Source organism: Columba livia, chromosome 16 (assembly GCF_036013475.1).
Source record: "Columba livia isolate bColLiv1 breed racing homer chromosome 16, bColLiv1.pat.W.v2, whole genome shotgun sequence".
NCBI lineage: Eukaryota > Metazoa > Chordata > Aves > Columbiformes > Columbidae > Columba > Columba livia.
Genome location: NC_088617.1, coordinates 2811025 through 2817999, shown reverse-complemented (window position 1 = coordinate 2817999; position 6975 = coordinate 2811025).

The following is a 6975-nucleotide window of genomic DNA, read 5'->3' as shown; positions in this document are numbered from 1 at the left end:
GGTGGTGTCCTGCATTGTATGGGCTGAGCATGGAGGATGGAACTGGGCTTTTCACTTTCTTTCCCAAAGAAAGTGAGTTTCTGCACAGAAAGAGGCTGCCAAGGCTGGGGGAGCTGCCACCAAAACACAGGCACATCCCGTGCTTGCTTAGATGTTAAATCTAATCAAAGGTGTCTCTTGGCAGTGATGGAGAAAAACTGAGGGCTGGGACATTGACTGGAGGGGTTCTCCACATGTGTAGGAGAGTAGCAGGTAGAAGCAGCAAGAAGGCAGCATGGAGAAAGCTGTCGAAGTGACAAACACAGCGTTTGAAGGAGTTTTGCCATGCTGTGCTAAATTAGGAGCCAGTGACTGACCGCGCAAGATGGTCCAGCAAAGACCATGGGGCAAGAAAACTCCTGCTTATTTTAGCATGTGAGTGAAGACCAGCGTGAAGATCTGTGATGTCTTTACCTTATAACCTTAGAGAATATTAGAGACCAGTGTAGAGTAGAGGGACCTGGGTGTCCTGGTGGACAGCAGGATGACCACGAGCCAGCACACTCAAACCCGCCTGGACACCTTCCTGTGTAACCTCATCTGGGTGGTGGGGGGGTTGCACTGGATGACCTTTTGAGGTCCATTCTAATCCCTGACATTCTGGGATTCTGTAATCTGGCCCTGCCCGCTGCCACCAGCCTCAACGAGACCTTTCACAGAGACCCAGATTGTGAGAAGAAGCTGGTTACTTGTCCAGAAGCCAGTTACCTGGCCAGAGGGGGTGGTGAGGCTCTCAGTGAGGCTGGAGATGGGTCATCTTTGCCTGTGGCCACTGCACAGCCCGCTGTATCCTGCCAAAAGGCTGCAAAAGCAAAATGAAGTCAGGGTACAAGTGAGGCACAGGGAGCAGAGAGGCCAAGACAGCCAGCAAGCAGGCAGCAGGGGCGGTTAGGACTGGTTTATTACCCAGTAAAGGGCCTAGAGGTTCTGGGCTGAGTGCAACATGTAAAAGGCAATATATTCTGGGTAGCTGCCAGCATGAATTTTGCACTGAGATCAGCTCCCAGGTAAACAACTGCTCGTGCACTGAGATAGGGCTGCTCTGTGAGCTGGACCGCATGATGTGCAGACACGGCCCTGAAAAGGCTGATGTTCACCTGCCAGGTGTGCTTGGCCAAAAGGACCCACAGCCCCTCTGCTTTTCCAGGTGACTTTGCCTTTAGCCCTCTCACCATGTTCCCTTCTCGATGAATCTTCTGGATTTATTTCCCATCAGAGCGGGTGTCGGGGCTCTTGTCTGCCGTGCGGGTGGCCTCTTGTATTAACAGCAGGGCAGATGCATTTGGCTTCCTGCTATGCATGCGCGGCCTAATTTCTAGACAACCTAATTATGAGGGAAATTGTGAAATGCTGCAGTAAACAATCAGGCTTTTGAGCTAAAAAAGCATCTGTTATTGATGAACCAACGGTAAATCAGGCAGTGCCGTCCCCAGCTGGATTCAAAACGTGGGGCTGAGCAAAGACAGCAAGAGGGTGGTGAGACAGAAGGATCAGGTGTTAATAGAGGTTGCAAAGATAGAGATAAACATTATACCACCCAGGGCCAGGGATCCCCATGCCCCACCAGCACCTGAGTTGGCCTTTTGCTGGTGTCCCTGGGGCTGTGACGGCTGCAAATGCTGGTACTGGAAGAGTCCAGTGACACACGCTTGCTGCTCAATTTGGTTCTGAAATATCAGAGACAGAACCCCCAGCTTCCCAGCTTTTCAGACACTAGTTTTAACATTATTTTCTAAGTTCCAAGATGTCCTTGGTTAATCTCCAAACACATAGTGGATTGAAAGTATTTCAAAGTAAAATGACCATGTACACTGTCTAGCAGATAAAACCAGCAAAAACAGCCAACAAAACCACCTCTGTTTTGAAAATGTTGCACAGGGAATGAAAAGCATGATCATGGACCCTACAAACCACACCACAGACACCAGGAACAAAATGTACCCACAGATGCCCATCCAAAGGTAAAGTGCCACATTCTCTAGAACAATTAGCAATCACAACGTTATGTTCCTTCCCATTAGTTTCAACCATGCCTGAGCCACCCACTAGGTAAAATTATAGGATTAAGCTCAGAAGCAATTAGCTGAGAGTGTCCTGAGGGCTGTGCTACACAGTAGGAAAATGTGAAAATGTGTTTCAATGGGCAGAAATCACATCAGCCCTTTTGGCCAGACCTACACACACAAATATTCTTATTTTTTCACACATGCACACAGAGCATTGAGAGCACAATACTTAGGCAGGAAAACAGTTCTATTGCCGACAGTGGGGGAATGCCTAGGAAAGATGGGAAAATGAAGGTGCTTTGAAATGCAAGAATAAAGGAGGCTGGGATTTGCCTTTGCCATGTGCAGAACATCAGACTGGAGAGCTTGAAGGGCTGGTTTGGGACCTCTGGACATCTCCAGGGGACTCAGCCCTGCTTCTCTTCAAATTTCATCTTTACTCACTTGTTTGTTCACCTGCGCTGGTCATTTCGTGCTTCTGCTGCCTCTCCAGCAGTTCTCACTTCTGCTGGCTGCCATGAACTGTGAAAAAACATGAAGAGTAAAATGACACAGAGACAGGATGAGAAAGGAGGTAGGAGGAGCTCCAAAGCTGCTGCCTGCCAGTATGCATGGCAACAGGAATATTGTGTGGAAGGGGGACCCCAAGAAGCCCTTTTTTTCCTGGGAACATTGTATTGGGAAGCCATAGGAAAGTGATGGGAGAGGGTCCTCTGCAAGGGCCACTCTTGGAAATGTCTCTTGTAACTAGGATGTAGGACTCAGGAAACAGAGGAGACAATGAATAAGAGGGAAAGAGAGCAAGTGAAACAGAAAAGGACTAAAATGAAAGGAAAGAGGAGAAGACAGAAATCAGGGGGGTTACAAAGTGCTGAATAAATAAAACCAAAGAGGGGGTCAGCGAAGAGCAAGGCTGGGACACACAGCTGGACCAGGTGCTCGCATTCAGCAGTGAGGTGTCTCAGGGAGAGGCAGAGCTGTGGGCTGGTGCACAAAGCTCTATCATTACAAGACCAGACTCCAGCCTAATAAAACCATCTGAGCAGAAAGTGAACACCTGCAGCTCCCACATTGTTGGAGTTCACCCTGGAAGAGGACCTACCTGTCCTATGTTATTAGCAATATGTGGGAGATACATTCTCACAAGTGGTATTGGATATCAGGGCAAATGCAGTTTTCACTTTACTGGGAGCAGGAAGACGGGGTGAGAGCTCCCACTTGCATCTTTTGTTCATCCTGTTGCTTTTGGTGTCCCTTCTCTGAGCCCTTTGCAATACTGACCCAGCTGAGCTGGGCACAAATGGTGCTCCCTGGGTAATGGAAGCAGAATTAGTGCTCTAGGCCAGAACACTTTAATAAAATAAAACAGAACTCCTTTAAGTCCTCGCCATATGTATGACAGAATAAATTCAAGTGGATCTCTACCCCTCTCGCAATTCAGTATTATTTGTGAAAAACTGTCTGTGAGGAAAAAATATCATTTCCAAGTCAGCTTTCTTGCTGAATGTCTCTGCCTGGTAGCCAGCTGCCTGCCAGCTTTTGCTAACATCACCAGATCTAAAATTATAGTTGTGGGATAGTTTTTGCTGCCTGCCTGCCATTCATAGGAATTGTCCAACTACATCTTAGCAGTGGTTCATCCTGTCTAGTGTCCTGTCTCGATGGTCATCATAGCAAGATGCTTTAGAGGGCTGGCTCTGATCTCTATTTCCTTATTGCTTTCTACCAGCTTTTCCTTTCTTTCTTTCCTGTGTCTTTCACTGTTTTACATCTCTCTCATTTACCATCTTCTTCCTTCTTTTCTGTCTATGCCTCCCTTCCTAAATCATTGTCTCTTCTGTCTCACAGCCCCCATGCTATCAGTAACCAGTTCCATTTCTGCACCAATACTATGGGAAGTTCCATAGGATTCAAGTGGGAAATGGAGCCACTTCTCCACCCTCCACATGAAGCACAGGTTCCCGGTAACAGAAATGTGCAGGGATCGATTGAAAAATGGGAAATTAGTTTTATTTCAGGTTTGCGCAAGGACACTTAGGGCTAGTGCTGCTGGGCCTAACTGTTTGAAGTCCCCATAGAAAGCCCAAGGACTGAGTAGGCCACAGGGGTTTTCAGAGTAATTTGACTCATTATGATGATATATGCCTTAGTTGCAGAGTAACAAATGTAATCCTTGAGATACCTTATGTCTAACTTGTGCCAAGGTTGTAATAGACCTGTCGGTGTAAGAGCTTTTTTTTTCAAGAATAGAGACTAAACCCACAGACAGTCTTTCAATTTGTTTTTTCCCAGATACTACTGAAGCTTAATGAATAAATAAGTACAAAATTAAAGCCTCATTACCCACCCCAAAAGTCCCTGTCATTTATGAAACCTTTCAGAGGAAGCCAGGAATAGGGAGAAGTGCCCATTAGAAGGGTAAACATATCACAGATCTGAATGTCAAATCAAATTGAGCAAAAATTAATTAACTCGGTGAGCATTAGAAGGGAGAGCCTGGTGTCAGCAGAGACTGTGTTTACCTGTTTGGCCTTCTCGGCTGGCTCAAAAGGCACCAGGGGCTGCGCAGGAATTGATGTGTGTCAGGTGCAATCCCCACAGCTCACTTCCACCGAAAAAAAACCCGTTCCTCATTTCGGAAACCACTTTTCTTCTGTCTTGAGGAAATTGTCTGTAAATGGGCTTCTCCCTGGTGCCAGATGCTCTGAGAACTGAGACTCCTTTCAACCTGGGGACTGATTAACCCAAAGGTGTCCCTGAAATTGGTGTCCAAATCATTTGAGGCAGTTTTGGATCAGGTCCTCAGCACCAGCTGGTTTATGGCTACAGCTCAGCTTACAAATGATGCCCCGACACGGAACTATCTGTAGCTGAGAGTTAATCCCCTTAAAATCAATAATTCCTGATCCCTGAAGCTGTTGTTTTGCTGATGGATGACTGGCAAGTGACAGCCAACTTTCTGAAATTGTCCCTTTTTCTCCCTTCTCTGATACAAGCTTTTTTCCCTATTATTATACCAGCTGATAAAACAACTGTAATCAACTCTTTTCTGCTCCATAAAATAGTTGCTGCTAATCACTAATTATTGGGAATAAGCTTGCTACCGTATCTGGAAGCATTATAGTGACTGGGAGCGAACAGTAATCATTGCTTTCGGAAGAGCCACTATTCACTTGCAAGAGGTTACATGTGGCACACGAAAGAGTTTTTAACTGACATAAGCCAAAAAACTGCTTGAAAGGGAGGCTGATGATTTGTCAGATATTAATACACATACACATTTTTACATGTGTTTGCATATGCGACTATTCATTGCAAATTGAAATTCAAGCCATTGCATCCACTAGATGCTTACTGGCTATTTGCATACAAAACCACTTGATTTGTGTAGACAATCACAGTAATTGCGTGGACAAAGAGTTGTTGCCTTGTGCTTTCCTCATGCAAAAGTTGTTTCTGAGCATTAATAAATGCTAGCAAACAGAATACAAACTCGCTGGAAAGTTATGGCTGTGTTAGGGGAATTAGATGTTTCGAGTCTTTCTTCTCTACAATGTTGCTCTTTCCAAGGAGAGGACTTAACAAAGATCAAACAAAAGTGATGTAACCACAGAATGATCTTGTCTTCATGACTAGGAAAACTCACTCTATAATCTTTGTATAAAAACTATCAGCTGCAGAAGGGAAAGCCAAGCAAATGGATAAAGACTTACCAGAAATTCCTGTTAAAGCAGTGAGGAGTATATTTCTGCATCAGTCCCGAGATGCAAGTGCAGCGCAAGGTAGCATCTTCTGGGGAGGGTGCCACAGCAGGTCTGCAGGACTCTGAGCACTCACATCCCACCCTTTCTGTCCCAGGTCTCTATCCTCAGGAAGCCAGATCTGGAAGTCCTAGAACTCATTTAGGATGTCAAGCTTACTTCTGCAGCCCCAAGAGATACGTCCTCAGATGGAATGACCAGGTACTTACCCAGACCAAGAGAAACCCATAACTGAAGATTGTTTTTTCTATTATACTAGCGGTAGAGCCCCACGTAGTGAATATGCTTTGCCCGTATCTGAATCAGGACTTGTTTATGGGGAGTGATGGCTGGATGCTTTTCCAAGCTTAATTCAGAGGTGATATCTTCTATATCTTCAAGACTAGCACGGTCTTGACTACACCACAAATCCTCAGGCAGTGCTTGGACACGAAAGGATCCGCACAGTGTTTGAGTTGCACAACCAGCTGGTTACCAGCTGGTTACCTGTCCCCTTCTGCACTCTCAGCTGTGGCCACTGCAGCCATCGCCGTTCTCATGACACAACCCACACGGGAACTATTTCCTCCTTCACAGAAGGAAAAAGATTTTCTTCAAAACGCTGTTGTTTCTCCAGAATAGATTGTTGCCAAATTGCTTGCTGACCCCTCTCCCCAACCATCATTTCTATGAACGATGCTTTGGTGGTTCCTTAAGTTCATTTCCCTCTTAGTGATCCCTATCTCCACACGTAGGTATTCATCCTTTCCTTCTCTTTTCTTATAAGCCCCACCAAAAGCAAGCCCTTTTCTTTCCATACCTGTATTAAGTAGCATGTAACACTGTTTCTCTTTATTTTTCATTACTTTCCAAATATGTTAAACATAACACCATTTAAACAAGTCTGGACAATACCCTAAAAGTGGTCTGAGCTTAGGCTGGGTTTTTTTTCTCTCTTCATTGCAACTATAAAATAACACGTGATACTAAGCAAGTGCAAGTAACCCACTTCAAAAATGTACTCTGCTTTATGGGCTTACAGCCCCATTAATTCTACTACAAAATTCTCCTGATGGAGAAACAAAAAATGTTCATTACAAGTAGAACAGAGGAAAACCCATCGCTTTTGATTTGCAGGAACTAACACAAACTATAGATAGGTCTTAGCTGGGGGAAGTGAAATATGGAAG